The sequence below is a fragment of the Orycteropus afer genome, unplaced genomic scaffold, assembly GCF_000298275.1.
Source record: "Orycteropus afer afer isolate SDZICR_OR568_19922 unplaced genomic scaffold, OryAfe1.0 scaffold00120, whole genome shotgun sequence".
Lineage (NCBI taxonomy): Eukaryota > Metazoa > Chordata > Mammalia > Tubulidentata > Orycteropodidae > Orycteropus > Orycteropus afer.
In genome coordinates this window covers 4,930,866-4,950,134 of record NW_006921707.1, presented here as the reverse complement: position 1 = coordinate 4,950,134, position 19,269 = coordinate 4,930,866, and positions in this window count along the sequence as shown.

Below are 19,269 nucleotides of genomic sequence, written 5' to 3'. Positions count from 1 at the left end.
AGAATTGTGGTCCAACCAAGTTGACACACAGCTCCAACTATCACACCGTGCTTGAGGACATCATTGCAGCCAGAGTGTCAGTCCATTTCATTGAAGGGCTTCCTCTTTTTCACTGATTTCCTGTTTTACCTAGCATGATATCCTTCTTCAGGACCTTGTCCTTTCTGACATGACCAAAGTACGAGAGATAAAGTCTGACCATTCTCGCTTCCAAGGAGCATTCTTGTTGTACTTCTTCCAAGACAGATTTGTTCTTTCATCTAGCTGTCCATGGTACATTCAATATTCTTCACCAACATCATAATTCAAATGCATCACTTCTTTTGTGGTCTTCCTTATGCATTGTCCAGCTCTCACATAATAAAAGGCTATTGAAAATAATGAATAGTCAATAAAATTTATTGAAGGAGTGTCTAGGGGTTCCTTTGAGGTAATTCTTTGATAAAGAGTTCATTCTCCTCACTAAAGTCCTGTCTCTATTCAGATTTGTTACTTGGTGTGACAAGCAATATTTTTTCTATAAAATTCATTTATTTACCAAAACACTTCCACATCTCAGGCATTGTTCTTAGTGCTGTGAAATTAGCACTAAAGATTGAGATTTAAATGCTAATAATGCAGTGTTTTCTACAATTTTTTAAATTTTCAAATATTAAAAAATTCAGCTTTATTCTTGTATATACTTTTCATATTAAATTTCATTTATTTTTAAAATTTTTTTCCCTCGATTAAATTTTGAAATGTTTTTTTGTATTCTTAAAAAATCAAAAGTGGATAATAATATGATTGATAAGAATTGACTATTTGAAACAAACAAACAAACAAACAAACAAACAAACTTACTGCCATCAAGTTGATCCAACTCATAACGACCCCTCCTTGGGTTTCTGAGGTAGTATCACTACAGAAATAGATTGCCTAACTTTCCTTCCAAGGAGTGGTTGGTGGGTTTGAACTGCTAGCCTTCTGGTTAGCAGTCAGATGCCTTAGAAGCTGCACTATATATTTCTTTTTTTTTTGTTTTCCTTCTATTATTTTGGGCACAGTGTTTATTTATTTTTAATCTTTATTTTTAATAAAATAATTTACAACTATGAGCTTGCCTGTACTAGAATTTTGGTGGCAGTTTATAAAAATTCATTTTAATATTTTAACCATCCTATATTGTTATTTCCAATTAGACTCAATGTTTATTTGGGATAGCCTAGCAGTATGGCTAGAAAATAGTGAGTGAAAGGCAGAAAAGAACATACATTGATTCTAGTGTATTAATATTATTCCAATATTTCACAAAATATCTTATTGGAACATGTAAATTGTCAAAGACAAAGAAACACAAATGCAACCACTGCCATCAGAGGGCATGTTAAATTCATGTTAGGGTGGAAGTAGTGGGCAGGGAGAGGAACATGCAGGGTTTCTTAGGCAGATGAAGGAGTCAATTTTCTATTCTAAGAGCAATGAAGCTGCTATTTGTTGCTGTCAAGTCAATTCTGACTCCTGGTGACTCCATGTATGCAGAATAGAACTGCTCATAGGGTTTTCAAAGTTGTGACCTTTTGGAGGCAAATCACAAGATTGTCTTTAGAAGTGCCTTTAGGTGGGTTCAAACTGCCAAATTTAAGAATGTATTGTATCTATAAGGAGCTCTGGTGGTGTGATGGATAAGATATTTGGCTGCTTACCAGGTCAGTGGTTCAAACCTGTCAGCTCTGCAGAAGGAAGATGGAACAATCTTCTTTCATAAACATTTACAACATTGGAAACCCAGTGGGGGTGATTATGAACCAGAATTGACTCAATGACAGTGAGTTTGTGTGTGTGTGTGTGTGTCTATGGTTGCTAAATGAGGAGCAGATTAAAGGGGATTAAGACATAAAATGGGTGATCCATTAGGATGGTATAGAAGCAGTGGTTACTTGGTCTAGAACTGTGAAAACAGCAATGAGAAAATTGGATTAAGACATATTTTGAAATCAGAGTTGATGAGACTTATTGTCAGATTAAATATGAGTCATGAAGAAAAGGGGAGATTAAAATGCTGCCTAGTTGCTTTGGTTTGAACATTGGATAGAAGGTGAGGCCATTTACAGAGATGGTGGGAGCTAGGAAAACATTAAGTTTTTTGGATCGACTTGATGGCAGTAAGTTTGTTTGTTTTAAAGAGTCAATTTTTAAGTAATCTAGGACAATTTACTGAACCTCTCTTGTGCCTCAATGTTCTCATCTGGAAAATGAAGATAATAACAGCACCTGTGTTGTAGGTTTTGTTGTTGATATTAAAAGAGTTAAAATAGTAGAAGAGTGTCCAGAACATAATGAACAATCAATATTCACTATTATTATTATGTTAGCTTATATGATCAATCTGTGAAATCTGCTTCAGAAATTTTTATTTGATTTTTCAACCTTTTTGTAATTATTACATAGACAGCAATGTGTAGTAGATTTCAGGGTATTCTACCATTGCTTTTACAGAAAAATTTCCAGCCTTTAAGGTTTATTCTTGAAATAAATCTTAACACACTCTCTTATACTTATACTTTTTTCCAGAAGGATAAATGACACTTTTTCTAGGTCTGACATTTGAGAAGCTATCATTCTATTATCTTCTCACATTAAAAACAAGTCAGCTGAGTATTAAACTTTCCTGCAAAACTATGTAACTATAGTTCTATTGTCTTCCAGACTTTATTGTTTAAGAGAAAGCCAGCCTAATTTCAGCTCTCTAGTAGTTAACCAGTATTTTCTGTCCCGATACTTAATAGAATTTTTCCCCCTTTATCCTTATATTTCAACAAGTCATTAGCAAATGTGTCAGTATGGCTATTCTTTCATTAATTTTGTTGCAATCAACAAAAAGCCTTGAGGGAATCCATGGAGCTCTTAGAATTCTGTTGAACAAGTGAAACCACCAGAGACTTTTTCTTCTGCTTACAGCCTGTTCTTTCATACACTAAACCAATGGCATACAGAAACCACATCCCCAGCAAAATACTGTTATTGCTTCTCCCCACCTCTGCCCCCCAGAAATGCATGAACAATCACCAGTCTCTCTTTAAATTATTACTTCTTTATTTTCTGGAATACATATTCTCAGCATGAATGTAAAAAATAAATTTGGCTCCTTGGAGAAATCAATCATGGGAGAATAGAAGGGCTGTATATGCACGAAGACAGCTCAGAGGGCAGGTGTGCAAGGGAGGAAAGGACACAGAGAAGGCCTAACTATGGGGAGGAAGTAGAGGGAGCTATCTCATTGTGGGAAATTGCCGTGAATGTCATGAGACAAAGTGTATGTGAGCTGCTGTATGGGAAGTGGATTTTCTCTGTAAACTTTCACCCAAAGCACAATAAAAGTTAAAAAAGCTAAATAAATAAGGTTGGGCAGATGGTATCCTACCTGCATCAAAAAAACACCACCTGTCCAAGAGAAAGAAAACTACCCTGTTTTATTGATAAGTTACCTAGATGGTGCAAATGGTTTGTGCTCAACTACTGACCTAAAGTTTGTCAGTTCGAATCTGTCCAGTTGTTCCTAGGAAGAAAGGCTTGGCAATCTGCTTCTGTAAGAGAGCACAGCCAAGAAAACCCTATGGAGCAGTTTTTCTGTAACACATGGTGTTGCCATGAGTCGGAATTGACTTGATGGCACTGGGTTTTTCTTATTAGTGATGGGCCCTGGGCCACTGAAATCTTCTTCCCTTCTTTTAGGTATATAGGGCTGTTCTGCCTCAGTAAGTGAAGCATGGGTAGGCACTGGGTTTTATTTTTCCAGATTAGCTTCATTTATGAAAATTCTTCCCTAACTCTAGCAGTAGAATATTGATCTTTGTTTTCATTTTGCTTGTCTTTGTAGGTATTGAATGGGAGCTTGGGACAAGTCATGTTAGGGACTCCTTCTTTGACACATCATCTTAAACTGTAAGATCCCTTTGATTTTAATTTATATTTTTGTATTTCTCTATTTTCCAGTTCCAAAAAAACTTTTCTTAGAATTTGCATGCCATTTTAGGTCTCTGTAGTTTTTAGACTAAACATGTTTTCTGTATTTTTTCAGGCCTCAAACAGCAATTTACATTATCTGAATTGTTTGCCTACTTAGATCACATTCTCTAGACAGTGTTCAACTCATTACTAGGCTGTAGATAAATAGGCCTATTTACAAAATCTTCTATTTATAAAATCTCTCTTTGGAGTAACAGAGTGTTTTTTGCAATTCATAGACCTTCTGTAGCTTTGGGTGTCTAATTTTGAAAATTCTTAATTACAAACATGAATGCTGTCTTTCGGGAATACGAAATTTAGTGATGTGTAACACATACCTGCTCTACAGTAATTTTTATTTTTATTTTAGTTTTGTTTAAAAGATATGTGCTCTGATACATCTTTCTAAACTTGATGCTAAAGAAGTCTTTTATAACATCAGGCTTTCATCTTACTGTGTGTGACCTCTACCAAGTGTTCATTTCATCTCTGTGCCTGTTCTCTGAGTGTGTGAAAAAGAGGGAAGGACATTTCTTCTTTTTTAACGAAATCAAAGAAATGAAACTCACTGACGTCGAGTCAATCTGGACTCACAGTGACCCTTCCTTGGGTTTCCGAGGCCGTATCTCTATAGAAATAGATTGCTCAGTCTTCTTTCCAAGGGGTGGATGGTGGGTTTGAATCACCAGCCTTCTGATGAGCAGTCAAGTGTCTTACGTACTATGCCACTGGAGCTCTTTTTGTAACAGTACACTTTAAAAAAGTGCATGTTTTCCTCTAGCAACAAAACCAATTGCCATAGAGTTAATTATGACTCATGGTAACCCCACGTGTATCAGTATAGAACTATGCTCTGTAGCATTTTGAGTGGCTGATTATTCAGAAGTAGATCACCAGGACTTTCTTCTGAAGCACCTCTGAGTGGACTCAAACCTCCAACCTTTGGGTTAGAAGTTGAGCATGTTAACCATTTGCATGAACCAGGGACTTTCTTCCTTTAACAATAGAGTTATAATAAGTAAGTAAGTAAATAAACAAATAAAAAGGGAGGGGGAAATTGTAGCCCAGAGACAGAAAAAAAGGGAAGAAACATGACCCTGTAGAAGTGTTACTTTCTTACTTTGAGCACAGATTCTAGCTTTGACCAGATTCAACCAGTTTCCTTCCACACCACCATCTCCACATCCTCCTCTTATTAAAAAACATGAACTTTATTAGCTATACAAAAAGAGAGTTTATTTAGAAAGAGTACATATCAGATCAAGAAATTATTTTTCTCTTTTCAAAATTCTATATGACAAGTATTTGCTTTATTTTTTTGTTGCCTTTTAAAGTGTATATCTTCATGTCAGTTTCATTTTGATTATTTATTCATTCTTTCCTTCAGCAAATATTTCTTAGTCAACTGTAAGTTCTAGGCATGTCCTTTGTTCTGGAAGTTCAGTGATAACTGAAATAACTACTATGACACTTGAGAGCTTTATGTTTTAATTGAACACAAACATGTACACCAATCTATGAAATACAATATTGTAAGAAATGTGATAGAAAGATAGACATAAATTTTGAGTACTATGGGACACAAAAGAAAGAATGGCCAATAATAGTAGAGTGGGATGGAAGGGGATTTTGAAATTTTAGATGAGAATCCAGACTACAGAACTAGATTTTTACATCATAGTATGTTTTTGGAGGGGGGTGAGGGTTAAATTTTAGTGACTGCATGCTTAGAAGTTTCCTGAATGTTTTTCATACCAATAATTACTGAAGAAGAAGAAAATATACTCAGCTCACAGTACTTCAGATGCAAACACTAAAAGATTCACACCTCTTCCTTCAGCATGTTTTTAGTGAACTGAAATTAAAAGGGGAGTGAAGAAAATCCAATATTCAAGGAAAAAATTAGTCCAGAGGACTAGTGGAGCACATGAATCACAGCCTCCACTACCATGTGACCAAAAGAACGTGATGATGCCCAGTTACCACTACTGAGCACTCTGATCAGGATCAGAATAGAATGTCCTGGACAGAGATAGAAACAAAACAAAACAAAAAAACAACCTAGAACAAAATTGTAAAAAAGGCATTACTTGTCTGGTAGAGACTGGTGGAAGCCTTGAAACAGTGACCCTTCAACACCCTTTAAATCTGGAATCAAACCCATACCTGGGGATAAGTTTTCAGCAAACAATAGATAGGCCTATAAAGAACAATAACACCAAGGAAGAACATACTCCTCAGTACAATCAAACATATAAGACCAAAAGGCAGCATTTGCCCAAAAGCAAAGCTCAGAAAGCAGTAAGGGGCAGGAAGGAAGAATGAATCGCAAAGACCAACCCAGAGAGAAAGGGGTAGAATACTGTTACACTGAGGGGATTAAAAGCAATGTCACAAAACAAAATGCGTAAAATTTTCAATAGAAAACTAATATGCTTCATAAACTTTCACCCAAAGCACAATAAAAGACTCACAAAAAAAGACCACCATTATAAAAATAAATAAATAAATAAATAACCGAGATTCTTGAAAAACTGGGCTATGAAGTTAATCCATCATTTCCTGTAACTGTACAAAATACAGAATACGGTGGCTATTTTGGAAAGAAAGAGCTGAAAGTGGCATCATTTTATGCAGCTCAAAGGATATGTATAATCTGAGGTACTTAGAATTTATTTCTATTTCCCCACCTTCTACAAAACAAAACAAAACAAAAATACAAAAAAGAAGAAAGAAAAGAAATATCCAATATTATGAGAAGCCCTGTGAAATAGGAAAAAAAAATAAGTTTGGTTATTCTTTAATTAGATTTAAAATAAACAAACACAACGCTCTCAACTTTGTTGAACATTTCCCCTGAAACTTTGAATATCTATTACATTTTTGTCACACTACAAAATAACATGATTTCACTCCCTGTACCCCATGGGCTGCCAAAGTAGAAGCAGAAATTACTCTGTGGCCCACCACCATGGAGAAAAAATGGTTCCTCTCACATGGCATAATGCAAGCTTCAATCATTCCAACTCTCTCTCACCCAGGTCTAAGTATAGCTCAGGAGCTCATGCTAGGTGGAGTTGTTGCTAAATGGGATGTACAATTTTCCACAGAGAGCTTTTGGGACACCCAAGTAGGCCACCGGGGTGTTGGGGAGAAATAGGAGGAAACACACACACACACACACACACACACACAAAGGTATGAAGAGTCCTCTTCCACTCCACCCTCCAATTGCAGGGTTATCAAACCAGAGCCCTGAGCAGACTGGTGGCTGAAGGCTTTGGGGTTTGGATGAGAGAGGAACAGAAGGGTGGGAAGCAATAGTACAAAAAACTGATCCTGTTACATACCCAAAGCCAGTTCAAGACATTTCAAAAGATTTCTGTTAAAAAAAAAAAAAATACTCTTTTGCTTTCCATGAAAAATTCATGAAACAAAACTTAAGAATTTCTCACAGTGTACACAAGGGGATGGGTGTGTCTGCTTTGGAGCCAGCTGAATTAGAGACAAGTAATATATATAATATACCTAGACATTTTATATGCTGAGCAAATAATCCGGACTATATGAAGAAAATGTGGTATCAGGATTGGAGGAAGAATCATTAACAACCTGAGATATGCAGACAATACTACTTTGCTTGCTGAAAGTGAGGATGACTTAAGGCACCTACTGATGAAGGTTGAAGAATACAGTCTGCAGTATGGATTACATCTCAACATAAAGAAAACAAAAATCCTCACAACTGGACCAATGAGCAGCATCACAATAAATGGAGAGAAGACTGAGGTTGTCAAAGAATTCACGTTGCTTGGTTCTACAATCGATGCCAACGGAAGCAGCAGTCAGGACATTAGACGACGTGTAGCATTGGGAAAGTCAACTGCGAAGGAACTGTTTCAAGTGCTGAGGAGCAAGGATATCTCCTTGAGGACTAAGGTGCACCTGACACAAGCCATGATATTTCCAATCGCCTGGTATGCATGTGAGAGCTGGACAATGAATAAGGAAGACCGAAGAAGAGTTGATGCTTTTCAGTTGTGGTACTGGCGAAGAATGCTGAAAGTACCGTGGACTGCTAAAAGAACTAACAGATCTGTCCTGGAGGAAGTGCACCCGAAATGCTCCTTGGAAGCAAGAATGGCCAGACTTCGTCTCACCTATTTTGGTCATGTTGTAAGAAGGGACCATTCCCTGGAGAAGGATGTCATGCTTGGTAGGATGGAGGGTCGACGAAAGAGGGGGAGGCCTTCAACGAGATGGATTGATATGGTGGCTGCGATGATGGGCTCAAGTATAGCAGGGATTGTGGGGCTGGCGCGGGATCGGGCAGTGTTTCGTTCTGCTGTGCATGGGGTCGCTATGAGTCGGAAACGACTCGACGGCACTTAACAACAACAACAACAGACATTTTAGGGATTCTTTGTAGATATAGCCTTTTTTTTTTTTTTTTTATGCAGTACAGACATAGTAAGCTCTCCTGCACGTCCAGAGGCAGTTCTCAGAAGCTCCATCTGCAAACTGAGGAGGCAATACTAAGGGGTAAATTGAACTTTCTCCTTATCTGGAAGTCTGGAGGATACTATCACTGTTCAGAAAAATCACTTCTGTTTGACAAATGTGTGTTCTTGCAGAATTTCCTTGAAAGAATTCCTTGGGCATACATAGATTTGTTGAACTAGAGCCTCTTTTAGTTATTAGCTATGGACAAAACTTTGAGCTACCTAAGGACCTTGCCATCCCATAAGAAGATTAGATTGACCACTTCTGGCACACCTGAAAGAATTCAAATGATGTTGTTGCACGAGTCTTGATGGCAAACACACAGATGGGAAATAAAAAAGAACAGAGAAGATGTTTTCACAGCTTCCAACAACTTATGATCCGGGGCTTAATTAATTCTCAGGCTCCATCTAAGTGTGAGTGAGCATAGGCAGCTTAGCAGAAGTTTAAGACAGTCAAGACACAATTGGTAGGAACAAGAAGTTAAGAAAACAGTTTCTGCTTTTAGCACTATGGTCTGATACTTCTGATTTTTAAGGGTCATTCTGATTTTTTTTTTTTTTAATCTCTTTTGTGCTTCTCCTCCCAACCACTTTTCACCCATTCAACTTCCTGTTCCTCTCTTGCATCCAGTACTTTGTATGATTTGGCACTTCATACGTTCACATGTCTGAAATACTTTCTGAGCAAATATTTTATTGAACTTCCTCAAAATACACAGGTAGAATGAAAATATGGCCACGCAAATGAAGGGGTTGGAGTGTTTCTGCTTACTAGAAAACATACATAAGTGTACTGTGTAAAGTTCTCTGATCCTGTCTTCTATTATTCCTTTCAGTATTAAAAGCATCATTAAAATAGAAATAAATTCATGGCAATTTCTACTTGACTTTTGAACATCAGCTTTCACAATAACATGTTTTTGAAGTCCGGAACGGTCTGTTTTGCCATCATGAAATGATTGTGTTCCTCAAAAATTCACTGTTATCAAAAAATCATGTTATGAAAAAAATTGCTTCAGTGAGACAGATATGGTAAGGAGCTGGAGATCCAGACTCTCAAAAAGAAAGTTATTTTTTTTCTAGCAATAATGTAAATGTGCTTGGGTGTGTGCTTTAAAAAACAAAAACAAAGGCTATAAACGCTCACATATAAAACCTAAAGCTTACTGAGCCAATCCAGAATTTGATTATATCTGACTTTTCCTAGCTACTATTTTGATTGTTAACCTAGCTTCTTTATACATTTTATCACCATTGTCACTTTTAGTTTCATCAGTAGACTAAGTCAAGCAAAAATCTACTAAGCAAGACATCTGTGTCATTAGGGTGATAGCTTTTTTTGCTACAGAAATATTAATTCCTGTTTACAACTGTGTTATTACCTAAATCGATTTGATAAAAGCAAACCCTACTTCCTCATTAATCAATTTCATTAACTCTAACTGGTTTTCTGGAAGCTGCACTGCATTTGTGGATGTAAAAGGCAACTGATGAGTTAAAGTTAAATATATGTTGATTTTGAATCAAAACAGGCAGGCTTTTTGAGGTTGAAATAGTCCCTAACTGTTGACATTCACTGAGAATCTTTTATTCTTTTGCATGCAATGAACTATTGAAACAGTTGCCAAAATTGGTCTTTTCTAAGGAATGCTCAATCTTTCTCCTGGAAAGTTTATTGCTTTATGTTTGTCATTTTTTAAAAATAGAATTAAAATGTTAACTTTGTATTTGCCTTCTAAATTGTTTATTACTAAAAGTTCAAAAGATAATAATAATGGGACTTAATGGCTATGTCTTAAATGATGACAGTAAGGCATGCTTTTTAAGCATCTTTTGAAGTATGTCTGCAGTACCGGGAAGAAGCTACACAGATTTAATGAGGGTGAACCAGGTATTACTAAACAGCTTTTCCAAAGAAGGGAACTCTGAGTTAAAGGAAAGCAAGCAAAATTCCTTCCCCCCACCCAACTAAAGAGACCAGTTAACTTGCCAAGTAAAAATTCTAAGTCCCAAGAAATACCCTAAACACAGAAAAATAAGCACATAGATGAATGCCTCCCCTTTTCCTTGTTGGTCTGAGGCCGACTGACAGCACCAGGTGGCAGCCCTCAGGAGCTGCCTGCTGCAGATGCCCTACCTGACAGCCAAAAGCTGGCAGGAATTAAGCAGAAACATGTGCTTCCTGTGGAGGGCAACGGTCAGCAGGTGGGATCCTCAGACTATGTTACTGAGCTCGGCCTCCTGTGTGGTCATCTGGACTGCCTTCCTCATGGGCACTGAGGGCCAGGAACAGGACATTTTCTCAGTGCTGTTCTGGAAGCTGTTCAAATGCAATTATGCTGTATGTCGTTGTGGAATAGATGAGTTAGAGGTTCCACACAAATTGAATTTTGAGGCCAGCCTGAAATTACATTAGATCTGGGGGCTTTGACAAAAGCCTGTCTGAATCGTCATGTATTCCCCTCAGGATCATCTTTCTTTAATCATTCACTAACATTGTTCTGCTTAGGTCACTGATTAATGGATGATGTAAACCCCCCCCCATGCACACACAGACACACACACCTTTTTTAGTACTATAACACAATGTTTTAGTAATTTGTCCTTTTTGGGGGCAGTCAAGGAAGCAAACATGAAACTAATTTCTGAGTCTCAGGAAACTGACGTCTTCTAATTCTCCTTTGTATTATAACTCTGAAATGTGAAAAGCTATGACCAGAATGTGATAAAAGACGAGGTGCCATAATTCTTTACTTTTGTCTGTAGGCACACCTTTAGAAACAGAGAGATACCAAGGGAATTAAACAGATTTAAGAAAAATAAGAATTTGACCCTCTGGCAGGAAACACAAGTGCACACATTCAGATCAGTAGCATCCTGTGTCTTGGATAATTACTTCATTTTTCTTGAAAACCTATTAAAGGCATAATTTATGAATTTCAGAAAAAATGTTTGAGGTATAATAAAGCAAGGATGTCTCCTTCATATTTACTCTGTCTCTGGAAACTTTAGGAGGCCACATAAGTGCATAACCAATACATTTATTAGGTTATAGTATTTCTCTGATAATTTATAGAATTAGCTTGGTTTGGCTACATATAAAGGCTTTTTTTCATTTTTCAGTCACAGATGCTATTAGGAAAACTTAATAAGGAAAGTACAGCTCATGATGTCTTTTACTTCCTCTAATGAAAAGAGCTTAATTATACAATATTCCAAAGCCAAGGAAAGGTGACAAATGGTTTGGATGAAATTTTTTGGGAAAACTCAGGACAGTGGACATAAACTACAAGGAGAGCCAAGTTGACAAAACTGATGTTTCAGCAAACATGGTATCAAAATGAAATTCTGTAAAATATAATATGTCATTTCCCATTTGTTTTATTTTTAATTCATTCAAGAAACATATATTAGAAGCTTACTAACATATATTAGAAGCCAGACTCTATGTTGGACCCTGGAGATACAATGATAAGTAAAGAGATTATAGCTGAGAAAGAGAGACAGACTAATAAGAGATTTCAATGGAATGAGTTAGGTGCTATGTTGTTATTATTGTCATCTAGTCTGCTCTGTCTCATGGCAACCTTATGCCCAACAAAAGAAAATGTTTCATGCTTCTGTGCCATCTTCACATTTATTTATATGTTTTAACCCATTGCTGAGGTCATTGCGTGTTTTGAGTGCTTTCCAACCTAGGGGTTCATCTTCCAGTACCATATTGGACAATATTCTGTTGTACTCTATAGGGTTTTCATTGGCTAATTTTCCAAAGTAGTTTGCTGGGCCTTTCTACATAGTCTTAGTCTGGAAGCTCTGCTGAAACCTATCCACCATGGGTGACCCTGATAGTATTTGAAATACCAGTGCCACCCTATGAAAGTCTTAATTGATGGCTCAAAGGAGAGAATTTCCTGCTGTGCTTGGGGGAAGTTACTCCTTCAAGGATTCTAATTGTTTCTATTACAAGAGTTGAAATGCTGAAGACTCCTGTTTTCAATTTAAAACTTTTTTTTTTTTTTGAAGTTTAACATGCATACATATGTACATACATATGTGGAGAGACTGGTGAATTTCACTAAGTGAACACACCCATATATTCTGACTATTTTGACTTCTAACACCACAGGTTGGTTTGGCCTATAATTGAAAGCTATATAAATGGAATCATTGTGTATATAATCTTTTATAGCAGGCTGATTTTCTCACCATTATGCTTGTGAGATTCATCTATGTTGTGGAGCAATGATTTGTTATTTTCTCCCTGATACATTACATTCTATTATATGAATGCACTACAATTTCTTTACTCCTTCTTGTGTGATAGAATTTGGGTTATTTCCTGTTTTGATCATTAGAAGTATTGTGTTCTATTAACATTCTTGTACTTGTCTTTTGGTGAACATATGTCTTCATTTCTATATACCTAGGAGTGGAATTTCTGGATCATAAGGAATGCATCATTCTTGTAGATCCTGCTAACCACTTTTTCAAAGTGGCTTTTAGCAGTTTACATTACCACCAGCTGTATACACAAGTTCCATTTGCTCCATACCCTAACCAGCGCTTGGCATTGTTTGTCTATTTCACTTTTGCCATTCTTGTAGATCTGTAGTAGTCTTTCAGGTGGTTTTATTTACAAAAGCTGAGTCTTATAATTATTGATACAAAATTAGAGATGTGTTCTCATGGATGACTATTCTAAACAGAAGCTGGAAAGTTTTGAAAAGAGAAAGATTTAAATGATTCAATCTATTGTCTTATGAAACTTTGAGTACTGTAACCAGAAGGCTGGCGGTTCAAACCCACCAGCCACTCCTCGGAAGGAAGGTTGGGCAATCCTACTTCCGTAGAGATACTGCCTTGGAAACCCAAGGAGGGGTCGCTATGAGTCGGGGCCGACTCGATGGCAAATAACAACAACAACAACAGTATTGCTGCAACACTTTCAGAACTTTGAAACATCTCCCAGATAGTGCTTGTTCTATAGTCTCTGTCTGTCTATCCTGCTTTTACCTCTTTACTGGCTTCCCAGACACCAGGAACAAGGGAAAGAATGACAATAAAAATGATAATATGCCTACTCGTCATTTATAGACTATCTTGTTATCTGATATTTTACATTTACAATGATAGTAAAAATCCACTATCTGACTGTTTTTTTGTGTTAACAACTGGTAGGCATGGTGGCAGCGGCTGCAGAGTATCTCCTCCCTCAAGGAGGGTCTCCAGGCGGCCTCTAGGAATCTGGAAAAGCTGCACTGCACTGCCTGTGGTCTCCATTTCCTCCTTCCAGCTGGGGTGCAGTGTCCAGCTGTCATGCAGGACAGTCTCCTGTGTGACCATGGCCTCTGGGCTGTTGTGCAGGCAGTACCAAGCCAGTGGGTGCCTGTTCTGAGCTCTCAGCTCCTATGAGACCTGAGGCACTATAGCTCAAAGTTACTATAAGGTTGGAAGGGAGGAAAGAAAGAGGCCTTGAAGAGGGTGTTTACAAGTAATGCATGTGAGTTTAATGACATCCCAAAGTGAGCTGAACTGGCCTGAAGCTTCTGCCTCAGTGGGAGGTTGTACACAGCCAGACTCCTAGCACCCTCTCAGAGTGCTGAGCATTGGTGACTCACTAGGTCCAGTGGGCAGAGCAGGCTGTGGGACTGTGAACAGCAGAGCTTGCAGGGATGGAAGTAGAGAACTGGAGGTGGCTTCTGGAGGGAAGCTCTGACCCAGCATAGGAGGAAGCTGAGGGAGTTAAGCCTTGGGTCTTCCAGTCACACAGCAAGGCTTTATTCTGCTTTGTCTCCTCCAAGCCGCCTTCTCTGCAGAGGAGTAATCTATAACTGGAATCATCACAGTAGTGTTTACATCAGTAAATCTTAGCTGTTATTATTTCTATGATCATATTTTCTAAATTAAAAAAAAATGGACAAATGAATGATTTTGAAAATGAAAAAAAAAACCTTCTATTTTCTCATATTGCCAATTTTTGACTCTGGTCTTTAGAACTTGACCATGTCGATAAGGAGGAGTGGGTATAACAGCTAACATTTATTGTGGGCTACCATATACACCTCAATATTAAGAAAACAAAAATCCTCACAACTGGTCCAATAAACAATTTCACAATGGATGGGGAAAAGATTGAAGTTGTCAAGGACTTCATATTACTTGGTTCTACATTCAACACCAATGGAAGCAACAGTCAAGATTTGCATTGGGCAAATCTGTTACAAAAGGCCTCTTCCAAGTGATGAAGAGCAAAGATAACTCCTTGAAAACTAAGGTGCACCTAACACAAGCCATGGTATTTACAATAGCCTCTTATGCGTGTGAGAGCTGGACAATGAATGAGGAAGACCGAAGAAGAGTTGAAGCTTTTGAGTTGTGGTCTTGGAGAAGAATGCTAAGAGTACCATGGACTGCTAAAAGGACTAACAAGTCTGTCCTGGAAGAAGTGCAGCCAGAATGCTCCTTGGAGGAGAGAATGGCCAGACTTCATCTCACCTACTTTGATCATTTTGTCAGAAGGAACCATTCCCTGGAGAAGGATATCTTGCTTAGTAAAGTGGAGGGTCAACAAAAAAGGGGAAGGCCCTCAATGAGATGGGTTGACACAGTGGCTGCAATGATGGGCTCAGGTATAACAAGGATAGTGAGGCTGGCACAGGACCAGGCAGTGTTTCATTTTGCTGTGCATAGGGTTGCTATGTTAGATGTTAACAGCATCTAACAATAACAACAACAGCAACAACTATGTACCAAGGATTGTTTCAAACACCAAACTAAAACACATTGCCATTCAGTGGATTCCAACTCATAGTGACCCTATAGGAGACAGTAGAACTGCTCCATTGGATTTCCAAGGCTGTAATCCTTCTAGAAGCAGACTGGCTACATCATTCTCCTGCAGAGCAGCTAGTGGGTTCGAATTGCCAACCTATCGGTTAGCAGCCAAACACTTTACACACTGTGCCACCAGGGCTTCAAAGACTACAAAAGTACTTATTTATCTGTCCTCACAACAATTCAATGAGTTAGGTGGTGTTATTTTTTCCATTTTACAGAGAGGAGAATGAGAAACAGAAAAGACGAGTAACTCATTCAAATAAGTCATGGAGCTTGGGTTTGAACTCAGATGGTTAGACTGAAGAACCCAAACTCTTAATCATTATACTGCAATATGATAGTAGAGCTTGAAACTTGCCCCCTTTCCCTCTGTTGTTGTTATGTGCTCTGGAGGCAGTTTTGACTCAAGGAGACCCCACACACAACAGAATGAAACACTGCCTGGTCCTGCACCATAATTACAATCATTTCTATATTTGAGACCATATTGCAACCACTGTGTCAGTCTATCTCATTGAGGGTTTTCCTCTTTTTCACTGACCCTCCACTTTACCAAATATGATGTCCTTCTCCAGGGACTAATCCCTCCTAATAACAAGACCAAAGCACAAGAGATGAAGTCTCACCATCCTCACTTCTAAGGAGCATTCTGGCTATACTACTTCCATTATAGATTTTTTTTTTTCTTTCTTCTGGCAGTCCATGATATGTTCAATATTCTTCACCAACATCATAATGTAAAGGCATCAACTCTTCTTCAGTCTTCTTTATTCATTGTCCAACTTTCACATGCATATGAGACAATTGAAAAATATCTTGACTATTTAAGGATGGTTCAACATTAGAAAAACAATCAATGTAACCCATGACATAAATAAAATAAAGGAAAACAACCATATGATCAGATCAATTGACACAGAAAAGGCATTTGACAAAGTCCAATGCCCATTATTGATAAAAACACTGAACAAAATAAGAATAGAACAGAAATTCCTCAACATAATTAAGGGCATACATGCAATAGCAATAGCCAACATTACTGTCAATGGAGGGAGACTGAAAGCATTCTCTTTATGAACAGGTATCAGACAAGGATGCCCTTTTTACCACTCCTATTCAATACTATACTAAAAGTACTAACAAGAACAATAAGGCAAGAAAAAAAAAAAAAAAAGCCTCCAAATTTGGTAAGGAAGAAGTGAAGCTAACTCTATTTGTAGATGATATAATCCTGTATACAGAAAATCTCAAAGACTCAGAAAGAAAATTACTGGAGCTAATTGAAAGTTGCAGCAAAGTGGCAAGGTACAAGATCAACATACAAAAATAAGTCAAATTTCTTTATACTAACAAAGAGAAATCTGAAAAGGAAATCAGGAAAATTATAACATTTATAATAACCACATAAAAGATGAAGTACTTGGGAATAAATCTAACCAGAGACACAAAAGTAAACTGTAAAACACTACTACAAGAAACCCAAAAATACCTACATAAATGGAAAACTATACCATGCTCATGGACAGGAAGATTTAACGTTGTGAAAATGTCAATACTACCCAAAGCAACCTGCAGACACAATGCAATCTTGATCTAGATTCCATCATTCTTTAAAGAGGTGGAAAAACTAATCACCAACTGTATATGGAACAAGAAGAGACCCAGGATAAGTAAAGCACTGCTAAAGAAGAAGAACAAAGCAGGAAGCCTCACACTTCCCAATCTCAAAACCTACCGTATAGCTACAGTAGTTAAAACAGCCAGGTACTAGTACAAAAACACACACACAGACCAATGGAGCATAATTGAAAACCAAAAAGTAAATCCATCCACCTATGGACAGCTGATTTTTGACAAAGGGCCAAAACTCATTAAATGGGGAAGAAGTTATCTCTTTAATAAATGGTGCTGGCAAGACTGGATATCCATTTGCAGAAAAATGAAACAGAACCCATATCTCACACCATATGCAAAAACTTAAGTTGAATCAAATATCTGAACATAAAACCTAAAACTATAAAAACCATCAAAGAAAAAATAGGGACAAACTTAGATGGTCTAATATATAGCATAAATATACTATTGAACATAATTAAAAACACACAAATGCCAGAAGACAAAATAGATAACTGTGAGCTCCTAAAAGTTGGACACTTATGTGCATCAAAAAAGTCATAAAAAGAGTAAAAAGAGAACCAACAAATAGGGGAAAAATTTGGCAACCACATATAGGACATGGGGCTAGTCTCTAAAATTTATAGAAAACTTCAACACCTTAACAACAACAACAACAAAGATAAATAATCTAATTATAAAGTGGGCAGAGGACATGAACAGACACTTCACCAAAGAAGACATTCAGGCAGCTAACACAAACAAATGTTTGTGATTATTAGCTATTAAACCAAAAAAACCAAACTCATTGCTGTTGGTTCAGTTGACTCTGACTCATAGCCACAACTCCTTGGGTTTCTGAGGCAGTATCTCTACAGAAATAAATTGCCCAGTCTTCCTTCTGAGGAATGGCTGGTGGGTTTCAACCGCCAGCCTTCTGAAAACACCAAAAACCAAATTCACTGCTGTCCCATCAGATCTGACCCGTAATGACCCCTCTTTGGGTTTCCAAGGTGGTATCACTATGGAAGTAGATTGGCCAATCTTCCTTCTGAGGAGTGGCTGGTAGGTCTGAACTGCCAGCCGTCTGGTTAACAGTCAATTACCTTAGGGCTTCTGGTTAGCAGTCAAATGCCTTAGGTACTACCAACCAGAGTTCCTTATTAGCCATTAAAGAGAATATTAGCCATTAGAGAGATGCAAATCAAAACAACAATGAGATATTATCTCACCCTAGGTAGCATAGTGCCTAAGGCATTTGACTGTTATATATCTAGGTATATATCTTAAAGAAATAGGAGTCATGACACAAACAGATATACACACATCTATGTTCATTGTGGCATTATTCACAATAGCAGAAAGGCAGACATAACCTAAGTGCCCATCAACAGAAGAATGGCTAAACAGACTATGGTACATACATATTATGGAATACTATACTCCTCGGAAGGAAGGTTGGGCATTCCCACTTCCGTAGTGATACTGCCTCAGAAACCCAAGGAGGGGTCGCTATGAATCGGGCCGACTCGATGGCAAATAACAGCAACAACATACCACATTAAAGAACAATTTTGAATCTGTGAGATATTTCATAACATGTATGAACATAGAGGACATTATGCTGAGTGAAATTCATCAATCAAAAAAGGATAAATATTATGTGAGACCACTATTGCAAAAAGTCAAGGACAGGGTTTCACACAAAAAGAAATATTCTTTGACAACTACCAGAGGTCAGAGGGGAAGAGAGGACAAACCACTAACTAGAGGTAGACACATATTAACTTGGTGAAGGGAAAGGCAAAAAAATAAAAATTAAAAAATAAAAACATCAGGCACACCTTTTCAAAATGACCTCTTTGCTCTTTAACACTTTATGTTATTTTATTTTATTATTTTTTTTAAAAAAACCTTTTTATTGTGATTTGGGGGAAAGCATACAGAGCAAATTGATTTATTATTCAACAGTTATTACACATTTTGTAATGTTGTTGTTGTTGTTGTTAAGTGCTGTTGAGTCCTTTCTGACTCATAGCTACCCCATGCACAGCAGAACGAAACACTGCCTGATCCCGCGCCAGCCCCACAATCCATGCTATACTTGAGCCCATCATTGCAGCCACCGTGTCAATCCATCTCCTTGAAGGCCTCCCTCTCTTTCGTCGTCCCTCCACCCTGCCAAGCATGACATCCTTCTCCAGGGAATGGTCCCTTCTTAAAACATGACCAAAATAGGTGAGACGAAGTCTGGCCATTCTTGCTTCCAAGGAGCATTCTGGCTGCACTTCCTCCAGGACAGATCTGTTAGTTCTTTTAGCAG